At 40.2% G+C, this 20,614-nt stretch overlaps 1 pseudogene; it reads right to left on the reverse strand.

Annotated features, from left to right (window-relative positions):
* Positions 1-272: 272 nt before the first annotated feature.
* Positions 273-14,319, reverse strand: LOC119909400 (annotated as a pseudogene).
* Between the last annotated feature and the right edge of the window lie 6,295 nt (positions 14,320-20,614).

Consider the following 20,614-nt stretch of genomic DNA (forward strand, 5'->3'; position numbering starts at 1 on the left):
CCCACTGGCACCACTGGTTTGACCTCACCAGCCTCTGGTTTCGGGTCTGTTGGTGGATTAATCTGGACTTTCTCAGGCTCTGTTGTTGGAACTGGTTCAGCAGGTTCCTGCTGGATCTCCTCCTCTAGTTTAACAGGTTGCACCTCTTTGACCTGGGTTTGAACTTTTGCTTCTGTTGCAGAAGTGTTCTGCACAGGTGTTGGAGCTTCTGGTTCCTGCTGGATCTCCTCCTCTAGTTTAACAGGTTGCACCTCTTTGACCTGGGTTTGAACTTTTGCTTCTGTTGCAGAAGTGTTCTGCACAGGTGTTGGAGCTTCTGGTTCCTGCTGGATCTCATCCTCTAGTTTAACGGGTTGCACCTCTTTGACCTGGGTTTGAACTTTTGCTTCTGTTTCAGAAGTGTTCTGCACAGGTGTTGGAGCTTCTGGTTCCTGCTGGATCTCCTCCTCTAGTTTAACAGGTTGCACCTCTTTCTCCTTGACCGGGGTTTGAACCTTTTCTGCTTCTGGTTTTCCATCGCTTCAGAAGTGTTCTGCACAGGTGTTGGGGCTTCAGGCGTGGACACTGCTGGCTGTGGGAGAACTGATTCTGCTGCCTCTGATTTTACATCTACCGTCTGCTCAGGGACTGAAACCACCTCCTTTCTGACCTGAGTTTGGGTTTTAAACTGGTCAAACGCAGAAGCCACCAGGTCTTCTTCAGGGTCTAAATCACCGTTGTCCTCTTGATCGTCGTCGCTGGGTGTGGCCAACAGGGAGGCGGCAAACTCCTGCAGCTTGGCCTGCTCCTCCTTCAGGCGGGTCATCCCCTCCGTTAATACTGGGTCTTCCTCCTGGATCTCCTGGATCTCCACAGTGGTGAGCAGGGCAGTTTTGTCAGCACCCTCACTGTCAGGGATGGCGTCGGGTGTAGAGCTGCCGAAGTACTTTGATGGGAGGTTGGAGTTTGCTTGGCGGACTTCCTTGATCTTGTCATAGAGGACTGCCCTCTCTTCCTGTAGGGCACGACACACTTCTCCAGCTTCTGGATCTTCAGGACGAACAGGTCGTACTCTTTGGCTTTCTCACCTCTCTGGAACAGAAGGAGGAGGGATGTAGAAGATGAGGAGCAACGGAAGTGATAGCATGATATAGTAAATTATGTTTTGTTATAATTAAACTACTCAACAGTTTAAGTACAGCTGAAACGATTCACAGAAATCTAATTTGATCGTTTAAGTAATTTTTCATGCAAAAATATTTCATGTTTCCAGCTTCTCACACGTGAAGATTTGTTGCTTTTCCTCTCAATCGTTTTAATAATTTGAAGGTTTGTTAATAATGTTAAGGTTTGGACTGTTGTTCAGACAAAACAAGCGTTGTGAAGGTGTCACTTTGGGCTCTGGGTAACTGTGACGGCAGAATCTTTACAAACAAAACAATCAATCAATTAATGAGAAAATAATCAGCAGAAGAATTCACGATGAAATTAATTATTAATTTTTATTTTGCGGTCAGACACAAAATAGTTAAATAAGCTTCACCTCAACAACCACAGCAGTAAATTACTGCTTTTATATGAATGCGTAAAATTAATCTTTAATGATATGTAATAGTAAACAGGACATTTTACTGCTTAGAGTAATTTTACTTTTAATATATACTTTAATAAAAGTACATTTTCATTATAATACTTACATACTTTTACTTAAGTAACAATTCAAATGAAGTACTTTTACTTGTAACAGTGTAGTATTAGTACCTTCACTTAAGTAAAGGATCTGAATACTGTGCCAGTTTTAATGAGTAGTATTTGGTATAGGGCTTTTAAAAACAGGAAGTATTTTTATCTTTACTCTCCATTTTAAAATATCTGTTAATTTTCCTGAAAGAAGTTACTTTCTGCCCATAAAATGAAATTTGGATTCTTAAAATTTTGTCCAATTTAGGATTAATTATTCTGCAAAGGGGAAGAAAAAATTATGACTTTGCTGATTTGTATCAAAAAGATTCATGGTCACCATGTTATTCCTCCACTTTTTACTGAAGCGACTGCATCGTAGTTCAAATGGACTTTATTATGTCCAAAAGTATATGAACACATCCCAGCTCACACCGCTGTGACATTTGCCACTGATTCAGCCTGTCTGACTGTACGTTCAGTTCAAAAGTTAAGAGCTCAGCAGTCAACTATCTATAGATAACAGAGTTATCAGATAATGATTATGCCAGGGATCTATCAACACTCAACAAAACCCCAGAAGAGTCAAGGGGAATTTCAGCATTACAAGAAACAGCAGCAATGTCCTCAACAAACCTCTTCAATCATGTCAGTCAGAGCTTTGTTGCAGTTCTCAAACCTCGTCTTCCACAGATTTGACTCTTTCTCCATTTTCTTCATCTTGTCTGACATCTGCAAAGGGAAGAGTTTAAAATTACACGTCTGAAAACACCTTTTTTTTTAAAACTAGGGCTGTCGCGACAACCGCAAATATTAATACCGCGGAGGATAGCAAGCACCGCAACGACCGCAATGTTCATAGCCTTAATTCATTAATTTTTAAATTAATAAATTAGTGCTTCAAAAGTCCCATGGGCTGTACGTGACCTGACTTCAAACTTGGAAGCTGTAAGTTTTGCCGTGTTTTGTGTTTTACTGTTTATGTTAAGGTTAGCTAACTTTAGCATATTGCGCGGCTAATGTGGCTATCAGGCTCGGCGAGGTCGGACTAACGTAACGTTGATCCTGAGGGACAGTCGAGAGAAACTGAACGCTAAGCCTCATTTGAAGCTCTCAAACTAACGAGCGTAGTGTGTCGGACGCCTGCAGCTGTTTTTCATGTTGCTTTCTGTGGAAATTTAGTTATAACGTTACGACAGCGCAAATTGACTTACACTTAAATGTTACGAGTATGTTGTTGCTTGCGCCGACCATAAAGCTGCTGTTAGCGGCTCGATGTGCAGTGAGGTGAGATCCATCCTCTTCTTGCTATATGACGATGGCACCAAATTACTTCATTGATGAAAAATGTGATAATACCGCAACATATTTCCGCGGGGGGAAATTACTTCACCGTGACAGCCCTATTTTTAACAAAACATTTAGAGTCAGACAAATGGTTGCTTTGGGAAATAGAAACATAAGATATTATGATTTAAAAACTCCCGTTTAAAGAGGACAAGTAAAGACAAGAAAATTAGGGCTGGACAATGAAACTATAACAAATGTTCAATAAATATTCTATAAATATTTGATTTTATTCACTTGATTCATAAACGAATTAGAACTTATTTTTTATTGAGATGTTTGTTTTGTTGAGGAAAAAGGACGGGAAAAAAAACTTTTACTTAATTTTACTAGTGCGTATTTTTTTGACAATAAATTTATAATTGTTTCTGCCTCAGATTTGTGAAGTGATCCACTGTTTGGCATCAAGTGTTGATCGTGAAGGGTTTAAACTACAATTAACCATCAGGTTTCTTCAACTTTCACTCAGGAGCTAAATTATCAGCCTTTAAACTCAAAAGAAATAATGATTAGATATTTATCGTGATAATTATCTATCGAAAGATATGAAACTTTTTAGCGTGACAACATTTTTGGCCATAACGTCCAGCCCTAAAGATAATTATAAAACACAGCGGGCACCACCCACATTATCCATCTCCTTTTTGAAGCGGACGTAGATTTCGTTGCTCTTGGCCAGTGTCGCCTGAAACTCATCAAACTTCTGAGCGTAGAGGGCCAGCTGTGGACAGGAGGAAAGAGATTCAGACTGATCCACAGACAGACATGATGAGCACAATATTCAAATCAGACTGGTCTCTGGAGAGACAACAACTACTCACATATCTGGATTCCAGACCAAAATCCTATTTAAACATTCGCCGCTTAATGTTCATTAATCTTGTTTTCTGTTAAACTTGAACAAAATAATTCATTACTAATTAAACTCACAACAGGTCAAACTTTAATGTGAATTAGCTTAAAGTGTTTTACAGTGTATTCTGACCACAAAACAACACAGCAAAAGCAACACAGTTCACTGTGATCACTGTAAGAAGGTGATGGAAAGTACTGAAGTTCAATTCTAAGGTACTTTACTTAAGTGCTTCCATTTATGCTACTTTATATTTAGCATAAAAGTACTTCACTACATCTCAGAGGGGAATATAGTATTTTTAACTTCACTACATTTGTTTGACAAGCTTAGTTACTAATTACTTTGCAGATTGAGATTCATGATACAAAATATAATCAACAAATACATTATGATCGATTTAGAGAAATACTTTATTGATCTCTTGGTGAAATTCAAAAGCTATCCAGCAGTATACATTAAAGCATACATTTTTCATAAATAAAAATATAATAATAATAACATTACTATAATAACTTTTATTGAAGTAACAATTTGAATGCAGGTTATTTTATTACTTTTAGTTAAGTCCTGAGTACAAAATGTAAGTTGCCTTGAATAAAAGCGTCTTGGGGACTACATTGACTTATTATAATGTTTTATTTTGTAAAATTAAAAACCGCAATCCTCTCCTTTTCATTTACTTGTATGAGCATTACTGTGGTCATTTTGCTATTAATCTCACTGTTCAAACATACACATCTATCAAAGAGACAAAAAATGTTTTCTAAAAGACAGCGCAGGACAGGCACATAATTGTATGTCTAAAGCCTGACTTTTGCTCTAAAGCTTGGGAACCATAAGGCATCAGATAATGACTGGGCCTCTTAGTGATAAATTACAAATTGCATCAGTCATTAATTATGAGTCATACACTCTGCTAGAGGCCATTAATCATTCACAGTTGCTCGATTTTAACATTCAGCATCGCAAATTAGGGAGACTTAATATTACTTAATATTCCCTTCAAACTCTCAGGAACACAGAACAAAGTCGTCACAAAAATAAACTTTAAAAACATTTACAGAAAGAAATGCAGGAACACTGGTGCATTAAATTCATCCTGTTCACAGAGGTGAATGAATGTCAGTCACGTCAAACCCCTCTTTGTCTGGCTGGGACTTAAACTAACTTTTCAAAACTAACTTTAAGTCCTTGAGGGCAGGTCCAAGTCAGGTCTCAGGCTCTTACAAGCAAAATGCAAGTCCAGACGCAAGTCATTCAGATTTCTGAATGCTAAAATGACACGACAATTTACAGATTTTAACAGGTCAAAACGTGAGATGATGATTTTTCTCATCAAACTTCTTCAGGTAGTCAAGTCTCAGTCCCTCATTTGTCTCTTACTAGACCCAGTCCTAATCCCCAGACTCTGTGTTTCCTATTCTTTTATTAACGGTTACCATCTGTAAATTAATATTTGGGATCACATAAAAAATGAATTTGAGCATTCAGAGCTTAGTTTCTCTCTTTTGATCATTTGGATGTGTGAAATATTTGGTTGGCTTTAGGAAGGAAGGAATTAATTAATGTCTTCTATCACAGCAGGAAATATATGAGTACTCTGGGGTTTAGACGGATAAAGGGTCTGTCTGTGTTGCATGTTGTGTTTTGGTGAAAAGCAGTTAAAAACACAGTGCTGTTGGATTTTTCAGATGGAATTTTTCAATGGTTTCAGCACCACAAACGCAATTTAATTCACCCCATTGTAGTGAGATAGATGCAAAAGATATTTCAAAACCTGAATCAATAAAAACCAAAATTATGTTATCTGTGATTTAACCTTTTACACTTTGAAGTTGGGGATTTAAGGAGGCAAAGTGAATTTTAAAAGCCAGAAATAGCTGTGAGGGTATAACTAAGTTCCTCTTAACTAACTTACTGTAATTGTTTTCTGATCAAAGCTGGAGAGTTTGCAAATGAACATACTGCAGTATCATATCAACTTTACCAATTTGCTGAGTTTTGCAATTGAACATTCATACATGGGGTTTTTTGAAAGGTTTATTCGATGTAAATCTTCAGATTGATGATTCAGTATTTCCCCAGCATCATTCTCCAGACTTTGAAACTGTGTTTAGCGTGTGCTCGGTTAGCGTGATAACATCCATCTCAGTTTTCTAGGACAAAGATCCGCCCTGCCGCTGCCACCAGGTGTGTGCTAGCTGTCCTCGCTTGTCAGCATGTTAGTTTTGTCAGTGAATATTCACCTGCGCTTGCATGACAGTCCCCTGCTCTCTGAGTGTCTGAGCCTGCAGTTTCCACTCTGCAGCCTGAACCAGTAACTGGTTAGAAGAGAACAGACGGAGACACATTACAGACGTTTCTTTACCTTCTTCTTCATGGCCAGCTCCTGCTCCTTCATAGCGAAGCATTTCTTTGTTTTGTCAATAGCCTCCCTAAGCAACTACGGCGACAAAGACAATACACAGTCAATCTGGGTGGCCTTCAAACATTAAGGATAACTAGCGAGTTATTGATGATGAAATAAGATGAATAGTATAGTAAAAGGATAAAGGTGAGGAAAAAACAATGAATCAAAGGTTCACACTCAAGTTGAAAGCACATGTATAAAGTAATACATTTTAAATTAATATCAAATGACATTATAAAGCAGTGGCATCAGAAAAAGAAAATATCAATAAAAAGGGAAATCTAAAATCTAATAACAGAAATTGAACTGTTGCTTCATGATAATAATCTCTGTGAATGATATTAAATAGCTGCTGCAGTATTGGCTCACTGTATTTCTGGGTTGCAAGAGTCAAGAATCACTATAAAAGTATGTAATAAATATAATTAAAACACCGAAATGTTGAGGCAAACATGTTTTACTCAGTCCTCATGTAAGGATGTTAAAATTATCCATTTTACTGTATGTACTGGTTATAAAATGTGGAGGATATAATATAATGATTAATGATTGTTTAAACTCACATATTCTTTCTCTCTCTTGTGCTTCTCCTCGGCTTCGTTCAGCAGAGCGTTGGCCTGCTGCAGTTTGGCTTCAGTCAGTTTGTGCTGCAGGTCGCGCCGCTGGTTGATCTTCTCCAAACTCTGCAGAGCGAGGAAGAGAGTCTTCAACAGAAAGTATCTAAATCTGGAACAGTTATTTTCAACTCAGTCCCCTAAAGCCCAAGTTAAAAAGTTCAAATCACTTGTTTTGTTCAGCCATCAATGTGAAACCTAAAGATATTCAGTTTATTGCCATACACGACACAATACTGCCAGCAAATATTCACATGTCACCCTTTTTTTTATTATATGCTTATTGTAAGTTTTTCTGATGTATGTGACGCTGAGGTGCTATTAAATTAATTTACTTTGGAGCTTTAAAATTTAGCTTATATGTAATTGTACTGGTGTGTATACAACAATATTTATATTGTTGTACACATAATATTCACTATATTCCTTTTTTTGGTACAATGTACTAATAAGGCATACTTGTATAAGTTGTAACACATGGCTTTATAATTGTTAGACTAAATCATGTGTTTAATAGTTCTGTAATCAGCTGTAAATAAAAGACTTAACAAAAGGTAACACTGCATAACTTGCTTTGTCGTTTTATTTTAATCTTGATGGCTCATTAAAAAGTGTTAAACCCATCAGGTCTGCTGTTTTATAAATGTTTTAAAGTCAGTAATTAAGGGCTCTTCTTCCTCTAAATGATTTATTTATAAAGCTATGGCTGTAAATAATGGCTTGTTACAATCTGTAAAGAATACATCCCCCCCCTCCTCCCCTTACCTCCTCCCGCATCTCGCACTGGTTCATGAGACTCTCCAGTTTGTCGGTCAGGTTGCTGTTTTCGTGGCACAGCTTGTCGTTTCGGGCGCTGTGCTGCTCGATCTGGGCCTGGATTTCTGTCAGCATCATCTGGAAGTGGCTGGTCATCTCCTTCCTCTTCTCCTCATCCTCCCTGCAGCGCTGAATGGTCTCCTCCTGGAGGGATGGATGAACGGTAAAAGAAAAGCAGTTCAGTAGTGGCTTTGACTTTAGTCAGATTTATCTACAGAACGAAAATATGGAAAATATCAAGTTAATGATCAGTATCAGTATAAGACGCAGATCTCACATGTGTATTAAACTTTAGTGACTGCTGTTTATACAGTATCTACCCAGACTCCCAGCTGCACCTACACACCCTCAGTATGTTGTAGTGTCCCTGCAGCTCTCTGCACAGACTCTCCAGTTTGCTGCGAGCTGCGATGCTGCTGCGGCTCTCAGCCTGCAGCTGCTGCCGCTCATCCAGCACGGCGGACAACCTCTGCTGCAGATCACACAGCTTCTTCTCATCACAGCGCCGCAAGGCTGCCTACGCACACACACACACACACACAGGTGGAAGGTGAGAAGCTTGTCTTTGTTGTGTGAAAACACTGTTCCCATAGCACATGTCTCAGCTGTGAAGAGTCTCCATATCTGAAACGAAAAGCTAATCTCACCAGCTCAGCATGTTTCTTGACCAAATCTTCCAGTTTCTTCTCTGGAGAAGAGATCTTGTTCAGACTCTGCATGATGAGAGAGACCTCTGTACAGAGAAGATGACAAACAAAAAGTACACCCAGAAGTTAAAACTCAGAATTGATAATTCACACACCAATTTTGCTTTGCTTTCAAGCTCCTGAACTCTAATACAAAATCTTAGCACAATGGAGCAATAAATACACCAGCACTTTAGCATCTAGCACTTTAATTCTTACAGGCACTTTTAAGGATGCTGTATAGTCTGTACAGTAAAACTTGTCTCTAGTGTCTCAAGATGTTTTAAGTTGATTTTATGATGTTTTTTTAGTACATGTTTGTGTTATGAAGCAACAGATTGTAGCATTGTGCCAAAGACAAATTTCCCCTCGGGGACAATAAAGTGTATTATTTTCTATTCCATTCTTTCTATAAAACTGAACAATATGCAAAAAACAAATTGCTTTCCCTAAATTCTTTTCAGTTCATGAGAGCTTATTCAAACTGTCTGTGCAGCAGTGATAGACCGTTTTTTCGTTCTTTCAGCTCAGTATCTGAATCACTGAGAATGTCTCCCTGTATTTGAGACTAGTTGTTTCACTCCATGTACTGAGTATTATTACTTTTCTGAGACTATTTTCATTAAAAAGTGTTGTTGGTTGTTCAAAATCAAATGCCTAAAATGACCAGATGTGCAATACTCAAAGAATAGTCCCTTTAACCCAGTGGTTCTCAAACTTTTTCTGTCATGTCCCCATTCAGAAGCCAACAAAAAGTTCATGCTCCCCCTTCCTTGTTAGCATCAAAGCACTTTTGTTTGTTTATGTCACTGCATGAATCATATTCCGGCAACTTTATGTCCTCTCACCACGACCCCCCTGAAGAGGCTCTAAGCCCCCAATTTTGAGAGCCACTGCTTTAACCATAGTAGTAGCAGTTTAAACAGCCATATGAATAGTTTCTGTAGTGGCTTCGGAAGGCACTGACAAACAATACCGTCCTGCTGATAGCATCCCTCTTACAGCATCTTGCTGCCTCACCTGTCTCCATGGTAACTGTGATGTCATCTTCCTCCTTCTCCGTCTCGGCCTCCACGACTCTCTGACATGTTCAAAATGACACAAAGCTTTGTTTACATTCCCTCACGTCAACACCAGTTAGAAATGAAATGACAGGTTGTGTTTACCCACCTGTTTGTCCGGGAGGCTGGCTGCGGAGCCGTGGGTGCTGATGATGTCCTCCAGCCGTCTGCTGAACTCCTCCATGGGGTCGAAAAAGTCGGAGGAGGAGCCACAGGCTGCAGCTGGAGCCGCCGCCGCCGCATTACCTTCAGCGTTCACGGCGTCCGCCACATCAGGCTGGGGCACCATCACCTCAGCTGCTTTCACCGACGTCTCCATCCTGAATGTTTTGGGACTGACGGACCGAGAGAGAACTTTTATTTATTTAAGAGTCATTTACAGCTGCAAGAAAAAAAAGTGTTTCAAGCTTCAGCAAGATAAAATATAACGGACTTTGTTTTGACACTTTTGCTTATGTAACTACACCGCCGCCACTAGTCCAGGCTAAGTTGTTTTGATTTGTATGGATCTGAGTCTAACAAATATCGTAATGAATCTTTTCTCTACTCTCTCTTATCTTTTTTTTTTGAAAGACAAATGTAACAAAAACAACCAGGTATTGATTTAACTTGAAGAGCGACCATTTTATTTCTTCACATCTCAATCCTTGAGGGAAGTTTTTGCTTTTGTTAGTTTTAAAATATAGCTTTTGAATATCTTTCCATAAAACTATTTTGGTTGTATTGATTGGAACAATGCATACTGACTCAGATTAGATACAAAGTTGTTAAATCCCAACCACATCCCACATTTTCAACACTCATGTGATCACATTCAGCGACATGAAACAGGGTCAACATCTGTATTCAACCAGTCAAACTAATTCTGCGTTATCTTGTGTAAAAATATCTGTCAGCTAAATCCACTTTTCGTTTTAATCTTTTAATTCAGCCTAGTAAAATTGTGGGTTTGACCGTGACAGATCGCAGCGTGCCTGTCATGTGATTAATGGCAAATGGATTCAAATGTAGGAAGATAATAAGCCTCTAATCTCCTGGGGCTCCTCTCGCCTCCCAGATTTCGTGTACACGGCTTCTGTGGGGCAAAGTAAGCTGATTGGCCGGTAAAATGGTGTCAGATTTCAGTATTTAACAGCTACTGTTAAGTTTAAGCTTATAACCCAGGCTGAATTCTTGTTCCTCTTCTATATAACATTTACATGCTTCCATTAGGCCACATTATACAGCGTATAACCTGTAACATCAACTAGTATGCAGATGACACCCACATGTATCATACTCTGACACCAAGCGACTTCAGTCCCACAGATTCTCTCTGCAAGTGCATTGGACAAATACATGATTGAGTGTGCCTGAACTTTCTCCAGGTGATGCAGACAAAACTGAGATACTCTCTTTGGTACAAAAGAAGGAAGGCTGAAATTTATCCAAGGAAGGTTAAAATCAAGGGCAACTGGACGCTTCGTCCCTCATCCAAAGTGATGAGGATGAGGGACAGCATACACTGTCCATAGAGTATGCTGTCCAACAAATGGCTCAATACAGAAGGGCCAACTCCTCAGGTCAAGACTCAACACTAAACACTAAACAAACATTCACTTTTGGCCTCAGGTGAAGATGCCAACGACGGTCGTTCAGACTCGGTCCCGGGTGTCTCCAACAACCGACTATACTCTTCAATAGCTGGGACTCCCTGCCAGTCAATCAGAACTGAAGAAGCCTCTTGGGTGAGAGACGACAAATCTTCAGGTATCTTCAAACAAGTCCAGCTGCCTTTGATTTTAACCTCCTCTAGATAACCGTGACCTGGATGTATGAGAATACTCACAGACATAATCCATGCTTCCATTTCCAGCAGGTTAGATTGCTGTAGTGACCTTTCCTCAGGTCTCCACAAAGTCAGTCTAAAACAACTTCAGTTCATTCAAAAGATAAACAAAGACCAAGAAAACTGAACAATCACACCAGGTCCCAGGGAACAGAGTTTAAAGTTCTGCTGCTCTTCTATTAATCTCCCAATGGCTTAGGACCCAAAATTCACCTTTTAGCATCCGGACCCTCGCATCAGGTGTGCAAACTAAACATGGAAAAGATACTGTGCACCACAGAGCTGAAGCCTCCACAGGATATTAGACATGACTTAGGTTGAAAACATTAATGTTCTGCACTGCCTTTGACTGGACCTTAAATACTCCCCATAAACCATCTTCCACTCCCGTCCTGTATTTATATTTCAAAAATGTTTCTAGTTTTTATCATCTGCATTTCACTACTTTTTTAAATGTTTAATACATTGTGTAAAACACTTTTGTGAATGAAATGTACAAAACAAATAAACCTTCCTTACCTATGAAGCCATTCCCCATCAGAGACAGATTGAATGACTTTTACAACAGTACCAACAGGATGACTGTAACTTTCTTTTACACATGGATAATGAAGTGAGTCAGTGGATCTTCAGGTGCCAACGTTTACAGCTAAACATCTCCATGTCAGATCCTGGTCCCCATTCCATAAATGCGAATCATTTTGGTGATGCCTCAATGTTTCATCTATTACCACCTCTGTTAGATTTCTCTGACATACAGAGGACGAATCCCGGTGATTTTGGTTTCCCCTGATCTTTTGTCTAGCCGCGCTTTATGGCCAAGATGTTGAACACTACAAATTTCAATATCAAATTTAATCTCCCAAGAAGATAACCGTTTATAATTTTAGTAGTCCAGTGATCGTTGCTCTAGTGCCATCTGTAGGGGAAGAAACTCCAGTCACATTTCCACCTCCCTGGGCCCCTTCAATGCCAATCCCTACCTGTCCACCAGATGACTTCAGACGTTCTCCACCACTTTTTCCAAGGTCACCTGACTTCATCAGGCCTGTCTCTACAGATACCAGCCTCTTCCCCACAGTCAGTTTCCAGGTTGTCTTTGTGTCGTTGCTTTCAAGCCACTGATAGGCTACCTGCACCCTGGTTCCTTACCCTGAACATTAATCTGCTCCTGCCTGGCTGCCTGCCCTTCTATCTGCCCCCTTCCTGCTTTCCTCTGGACCCTATATGACCTACCTGCCCATGAACGATCACCTTTGCATTAAATGCCTAAACTGTTCCTGTCTGCATGTGGGTCCAATTTCTTTCTCCATCGCTCTCACCCATGTGATAACTTTCATATTATGGAGTTTAGTTACCGTTACCATTCGGGACTCCTGACATTGAATCTTGTTATTCACTTGTGTGTATCCGTGTTACTATACAGTATGCTGTGTGTCCAGTGGCTGTTTATCCTCCCGTCTCTGTCGCAATACGACTGCTCCCCCCCGTCATTGTATCTGGTAAGTTAAAATTAGACCCCTGCCCCCACTTTGTCTCATGAACACACACACTCCAGACCACACCTGTTATAGTCTCATCTATTCTGAGAGCGTCCAAATATGGTCAACACACACACACTGTATACACACACATACTATAAGAAATGTGGGAATTAGGATGTTTGTTTACGTCATACCCCCCCCCCCCCCCCAACCTCCTGATTTAATGACCCTCCGGCTCCACCCATTAAATTGCCCAACTAATCCCGACCCTCCCCCTGAATTCAGCTGTCAACCACATGAAAATAAACTTGACACAATATTTTTACTTGATGATAGTAGAGTCCAAATGTGTGCTCAAACCCGTAATAACAAAGTGAGTCATATTAAGCTGAGCTGAAGTGTGTTATGTTGTTTTCTACAATAGACAATCTTAGAAGAGCTACCTTGTTTTCTTGTTGTTGCTTTGTTGACCCAACTGTTGTGAATTTCTGAGTATATTTAACTTTTATTGAAAAGAAACCCAAGAGCTGGATCTTTTTTTCAGACATAAATATCATATCTTCAAATTAGGTTTTTATGTAAAGATTTTATATCCATTTTGCCAATGCTTCTGCTTCCAAAGCATCATTGATTTGTTTGTAATAAAAAAAGAAAATAAATTAAAGTCAAGATGAGCAAAAGTAGCTGAAATAGCTGAACAAAGAGAGCAGAAATTAATCACTTGGAATCATGAGAAATGGTTGACTGACTGTTAACGTTTTTAAATCCTGGAAATTAAGGAGTTTCTAACGACTAACAGCATAAAAAAAGGCCAAAAAGTCCTAAAATCTTTACATGACAAAGCCTGAAGCTCAAAAAAGCAATAAAAAGTCACGTAAATGTTTAAATTTTCTCAATATCTCAAAACTGTAACACTTTTTGTGTCATGCTGCCAAAATCTACTACATACATTATCATCAAATAAAAAAATAAATAAATACAGGTCTTAAACGCAAATATTATCAAACTGTGGCTGAATGCTCTGACATGCTGACGTGAGGACACATTGTTCTAGTGACTTTACAAATATTTACAGACTTTAAGACAGTGACAAAGCAACTTATCGTGCCATGGCAGCCATTATGGAAGCCCTCCATGTGTTTTTCCCATGTTCATTATACATTATATTACACAGTAAACCCGATTAGTAGCATATGAATGTATTTAAATCAACTAGCAGACCATTTTAATACCTCTAAAGAATAAAAACACATTTTTCCAAACAAGTCTACGGAAGGAAGAAGCACAAAAGTAACAACCAATCACACTTTCAACTAAAACGCAACAGTAATGCAAACATGGAGAGACACTTTACTGAAAGGAGAGATTTCTAAAGGGGACAGAGAATGAAAAGTGTCTTACCAGGATCAGTGAAGTGAAGGAGAGGAGTTGAAGAAGAGACAGAGAGAGGCAGAGGAAGGAGAGGAGGTGGAGGAGGAGGATCCTGCTGACGGGCGGAACGGCAGCTGACACCCAAAATAACCCGAGCGGCTCAGCTCACACTCTGAGGCTGGGTCACACGAGCGTTTCTGTGTGTTTGTGCTTAAACAGGAGTGTGTTCTGACGGGGAATAAAAGGGGGACGGGCTTTGCTTGAGGAAAGCTTCCTGACAGAGTTTTAATGAGCCTGAGCAACAAAACAGATCACATCTTATCTATAGTTAGGTCTATTTTTAGTTGTTCCAAAGTCTTCTGTCTATCTAGTCTTCCCTTCACAAGTATACTTGCCAACCCTCCCGGGAGACTCCTGTTTGTCATCGCCCTTTCCCAGTTTCCTCCCTGGGTCACAATTCTCCCTATTCATGACAAATGTTCACAATTCTGTGCCCTTTTCATTGGCTTCATTTGGGGCTGGGAGAAAAGATCGATACAGCATAGTATCACGACTATCGCGGCTTCCTCCCACCGTCCAAAGACATGCGGACCAGGTTAATTGGTGACCCTAAATTGTCCTTAGGCGTGAGTGGTTGTTTGCCTATGTGTGGCCCTGCGATGGACTGGCGACCTGTCCAGGGTGTACCCCGCCTTTTGCCCGATGTCAGTTGGGATTAGCTCCAGCAGAAGCGGTTGACGATGGATGGAATTTTACTTTTTGGTACTAAAAATAAAATCTGTTGCTTTTTCAGTCACAATTTGAAGTTGGAAAAAAGGTAATAAATTGCAATACATCACAATATTATTTAAAATCTCAATAATATCGTATCGTGATAATATTGTATTGTGACATAGCCTATGTATCATGATAAAATCGAATCGTGGGGTGATTCCCACCCCTAGCTTAATTATAGTTTCTGGCACTGTTGAGGGTGTATAAGCTGTACAACTCTCTCTGTCTACTGTTTCCACACAGAAAACTAGCATGCATGGTGATGCTCATGACCCATTATGTTAAATTATGTTAAACTGAGTTAAAAGCCTGGTCAAATAAATATGTTTTTAGCATAGATTTTTAAAGAAGTGTCCAGTGTCCATCCTGAAACCAAGTATTCATCTTCTATCTGTCACTTCTGTCTGCCTGTCTGCTCTGTCTATTTTATGTTTACATTTATTCATTTAGCTGCCGCTTTTATCCAAAGCGACTTACAATTGCTATGCATGTCAGAGGTCGCACGACTCTGGAGCAACTAGGGGTTAAGTGTCTTGCTCAGGGACACAATGGTGGATGTCTTACAGTAGAAATTGAACCCAGATCTCCCACACCAAAGCATCTTATCTATGCGCCACCTCCACCCCTAGTCTAGTTAAGTTCTCTGTGAGCTTGTTTATTGGTCAGTTCGGTATCTGTCTTTTAGTCTGTGTTTTGGGGGCTCAGTCCTGTCTGTCTGTTGTCTTGTGTCCAGTCTACTCAGGTGTGTTTTTGCATTTTGGTCTGTTTGTGTCTTGAGGAGTTTGTTTATGTTGTTTTGTCTTCTACTTTTTCTGTGTAGTTGTTCTGATCTCGGCCCTGTTTCAGAAAGCGGGTTTAGTGAAAACTTTGGGTTTTCGGTTTTAGAGAGCGAGATCAGATAAATTCTAGATCTGTAACCCCGGCAACTTACGCTGTGAACCTAACCTCCTCTCGAGGAGGTTAGGTTCCTCTCGAGGAGGTTAGGTTCCTCTCGAGGAGGTTAGGTTCAACAAACACTGAGTTTCTCTCTGACTCCTCCTGCGGAGCCAGAAGCGGCTGTATGACATTTCCTCATTCGTGTTGTCGATATCAAAGCACATATCGGAACGCAAGTATGTCTTTAGAAACAATCAATCGGTCATCGATGTAAGGACAGAGAGTTATCTTTGGACATCGTAAATGTATCCTCAGCACAGAATAAAATCTATAAGCTACACTGTCCTTCTTTATAACACACTCTGTGGACATTAAGGCAGCTGTCAGGCTGGCAACAGTTGCACAAAAACACTTACCGTGAGCTACAGTGCTGCACTGTTTAAACTAATCTGTATAAAACTGATCAATGAACAGTAATCTTTCATATTGTAGTCACACTGACTGGAACATTCGTAGTTATCAACTGGATACGATGTGAATATTTCTGAGTGAGGATGACTGTGGTGCAGCTGAAACAAATAGGCCTAAATGTAGTTAAAATACTAAATGAGCTTTTATTAATGTAAAATAAACGTCTAAAGCTTTACAGTCTGTTTGAACCTAGACACATTTTCCACTGCAAACAAATCATTAATAGACCAACCTACTGTGTCGGACTGTGACTTTACAACCACATGAGGAGCCTAAACTGTGTCTAATCTGTTCAATTAATATATTCATCTTCAGTTATTGCCACCGGTATTTAGTCCCGTCAGGTTCCAGCTGAATAAACAGGCCTGTAGTCTATTTAAAATGAATGTAGGCTTAATGGGCAATAGGAGAATTCCAGCACTTTATCATTCATTAAGGAAATCCCAGTGTGGTAAACTGTGGTAAATTAATGTGCAATGCGGTATAAAATGTAGTCTACTTAATATTGTTAACATATTGATCTTTCCTCCACTACGTGAGGATGTGAGGAACATCCTTCCTCCACTCCTGCGTTTTAGAGCCAATCATGGTCCGCTTCGGCAGCATTCATATTTCTGAACTAATTCTGATCAGCTGTTCTGGAAACACAAACTCAGAGTTTCCCACCTCAGGCTCAATCAAACCAGAGCTCAGGGATAAGCTCAGAGTTTGTTAAGCCTGCTTTCTGAAACAGGGCCCTGTTCCCCCTGTTGATCACTCTGCCTGCATGTCCGTCTCTGTCACCTGTGTTGCTCCCGCCCTGCTCGTTAATCCTTGTATATGGCCTTTCTGTTGTAGTGAACAACGATGTGGATTTGTGCATTTTTATATTGAATGAATGTGGAGCTACCCTAAATTCCTTTCTCCTCCCCAGAGAAGATGGGGAGGGGTCAAAGTTGCTTTCTCTAAGTGCTAGCCCGACCATAAAACTGGCACCATTTTGATTCCGAAGCTGATAACGCGGGGCCTGACTGTTAAACTGACAAAGGGACACGAGCCAGCCATTGGCATCTCCCTGAACAGCCTATCAAAACTTACCCCACCACACACGTTTCCGTGGAAACTGACCTTATTCTTTGTTTTATTACCACATCAAAAGGATACTCCTTGTCTCACCTAAGTGTGACATGTTCCAGACACTGAACTTTGGATGACAAAGGACTGCATTCTCCAAAAGACTCAAAGCATCTAATTAAATTTAATTAAATCTTTAGTTGCCTGAATATGTTTGCCTCTATTTGAGTAGTTATGTTAACTGTTGTTGCTATCTGTTGTTGATATTAGTGCTGAAAAGAAGTTACTTGTGCAGTATTTTTATTTCAGCAAGACACTCCTTCATCTAATGTAATCAATGCTTGTTCATAATACTTTCTTACAAAATCCCTTTAGAAATGATGACAAAGAAATGTTTTACTATACTCTTAATCGCCAGCTTGAATTTAAGGATGAATCAACAATATTCCCCGGTTCCTAAGGAGAGACGATCTTTGATTTAATCCAAGCTTTCCTCATGTAACCTGAGCTCCCCCAAGTGGACGAAATAAGTATTACATGCCCTCGTCGGAAATGCGGTTAAATGTATAGTAATACTGACCAATAATGTGACAATTGTTTCCTGTTACCAAATGCCTAGAACAGTACAACCGTTCAACCATTGAGGTTCGATTGTGGAAAATATTTGATTATAATACGTGCAAATAGATTTCTTTTCTTTAGACATTAAGTTTAGAAAGGCAGTTCCTGGGGAAACCTGAGACGCCCCCTGGGGAACCACGCCCCAGGCAACAAAAGAGCGACACGCGACCTGCTCGCCAGACTCTAGACTCTTCCCTCTCTCGCTCTTCCACTCTGGCCCCTGGATGCTTCGGCACGCGCGTGGCGTGCCTCGCCAGACAACACGCCCAGACTCGGCCAGCGAAACAAACAGGCCTTTGTTCGCTTGAAGCTACACACCTGAAGTGCCGCGACATCGATCTGCCTTCAGTTTGTTTTATTTTCTTTATTTCTTTTGTTTGTTAAAGTTATGAGTCCGTTAAGTTACACTGGACTAATTCAGGAACGACCAAGTTCCATTTTAAGCCTTTTTCGTCGAGCCAACTTCACCGAGGTCAGACCAAGCCACGTGGTCTCGCCAGCTACAACCAAGGAAACCTGCAAACAGCCGAATTGCCAGACGGAGGAGGCGTTTTCAATCAGACACGGAGAACCCCGGACAATCCCTAGCAAAAAGCCAGGATCGGCAGCTAGCGTGGGACCCGTGCAACAGGCCAAAAGCAGGCTGTCGACAAGCAGTAAGACTTAACACACGTCCTGTGATCAGATGTCCATTTTAACTCCTAAATTATAGCATTAGTTTACTTTCAGTAGCTCTTCTATGCCGTATGAGTCGAATGCTTCCCACAATCGAACCTCCAGGCTCATTGTTCAGCAAATGTTTATGTTCCCTGTATCCAACCATCTTTTATCACCTTAGTTAGAGAATAAATTCACTGTAATATAATCAAGAGCTGTGTGTGTTGCCTATTTATAGTTCCTGCCAAGAGAATTGACCCTTTAGATATGAGACTGACTGATTTAAGAAATTGAGCGATTATTAACTAACTGATCACTAGTAATAATTGTATAATTATTCAAAACTACCTAGAGGTCCGGAGACTCTAGGATTATAACAACTCCGGTGGTGCCCTTTACGAGGAAATTCTGATTTTATGAATAATAATTCATAATTGGGTATCAATTCTCATAAATTTATTAAAATGCATAACTAATAAATTTAGGTCCACGACATAATGGAGCCTTCCGTGTGAGGCCTTGTGACATACTATAATAATAGACTATACACACAGCCCTGATGCAGAGAAGTTATTGAGAAAAGTTATTGAGGAAATTTTTCCCTCCAAAATTTTGCCACTGAAATAATTATCGCCCAGTAAGTCGCTCCATAGAAACTCTCCTGTCTTCCCTCTTAACTTAACGTTAGTGATGAAAGTGTGTGTGAGTTTTGACCATGTTCTTTGTTGTGAAATGAAATGCTTTGTGCAACTTGTTTGGCCGCCGGCCATCATTCTTTGTTGTTCAGTACAGAGCTGTAGTGAGCTGAGCTATGAGGGCCGAGCTAATGTTAAACTGAATGCATTCCTGTAACGTTACCATATGAGAAATCTGAGCTAAAGCTACACACAATCTCCGCTGACGAGTGGATGAAATGCCCTTTTGGTTGAGAGAAACTTAACCGATATTGATAATTTTAAGGCCTAATAAGAGGCAGACAGATTACAGTTGCGCTGTGCCAATGTGATTTGTTTGCGGCTATAAATAACAGTCTGACGCGCTGAGCCGTGGATTGTTATGTTATATGCAAAACTCCGGTATCCTGTTGAAATTAGCTACTTCAACAAATACAGCTGCCCTGCAGTGGAGTCACAGGCGTGAAGACGCCGAGTTTAGCCTGTAGCGTTGTACCTACCGAGCTAAGTTAACGCTAAATCGAAGCTTGAAAGCAAGCTGAGTCATTGAAACAAAGGAGCGAGTCCTTCCCCCATTTTGAGCGGGACTGGTGTCCGTCAGTGTTCTGATTTACTGCCGTTGCTGCAACGACGGTTTGCTAACTGCGTTAGCCTGAAGCTAACAGCTGTTGGGTCCGAGGACCAGAGAGGAAGCCGCTTCTTCTTCTACATTGAGAAATAGGCCGCGCCCAGGCGGAGCCACAGCTCCCCTACTGGCTGGCGGAATAAATTGCATGCTCTGCATTAAATCGACTTCAGCGTCATCAGTGACAGAGATGAGCGTTTGAATCGAGTGAATTAAACCAGACTTTGGTGATAGATCTTGTTAACTTGAGACACATAAACCATTGTGTCGACTCTCAGATTAAATTAATAAGGAGTGTTACTCCTTAAGTGTAGGATAGAGCACAGGCTCTCCTTTTTCCTTGAATAACCTTTAAAGATCTATTGGGTGTTTGCTTGTAACAAGGTACTGAGCCAATTTAGTACCCTAACCTAGGATTACACTGAGTAGTTCTGTTAATTTTGATGCAATCTTTTATTCAAAGATTCGCTTTTCTAATTTTGATCCAGCTGTATTTGAATAAAAAGCTTTATTCTCATTACTGCTGCAATATCCCTGATTTTGACTTTGTCATTTTGAAGCCTTTTCTGTAGTGCTATTTTTGATCCTTGCAGGAAATAAGATAAATGCAGAATAACATCTTGATTTGAATTTTTGTTAACCTTTTGTTGTTTGGACTGACTGGAATTCTGAAACCTACATTAAGCTTGATAAGTTGAATTGATAGCTTTCCAACTAGGCTTTCTTTAATC

The sequence above is a fragment of the Micropterus salmoides genome, unplaced genomic scaffold (assembly GCF_014851395.1).
Source record: "Micropterus salmoides isolate LMB-PRFRI ecotype aquatic unplaced genomic scaffold, ASM1485139v1 Ms_hic_scaffold_18, whole genome shotgun sequence".
Lineage (NCBI taxonomy): Eukaryota > Metazoa > Chordata > Actinopteri > Centrarchiformes > Centrarchidae > Micropterus > Micropterus salmoides.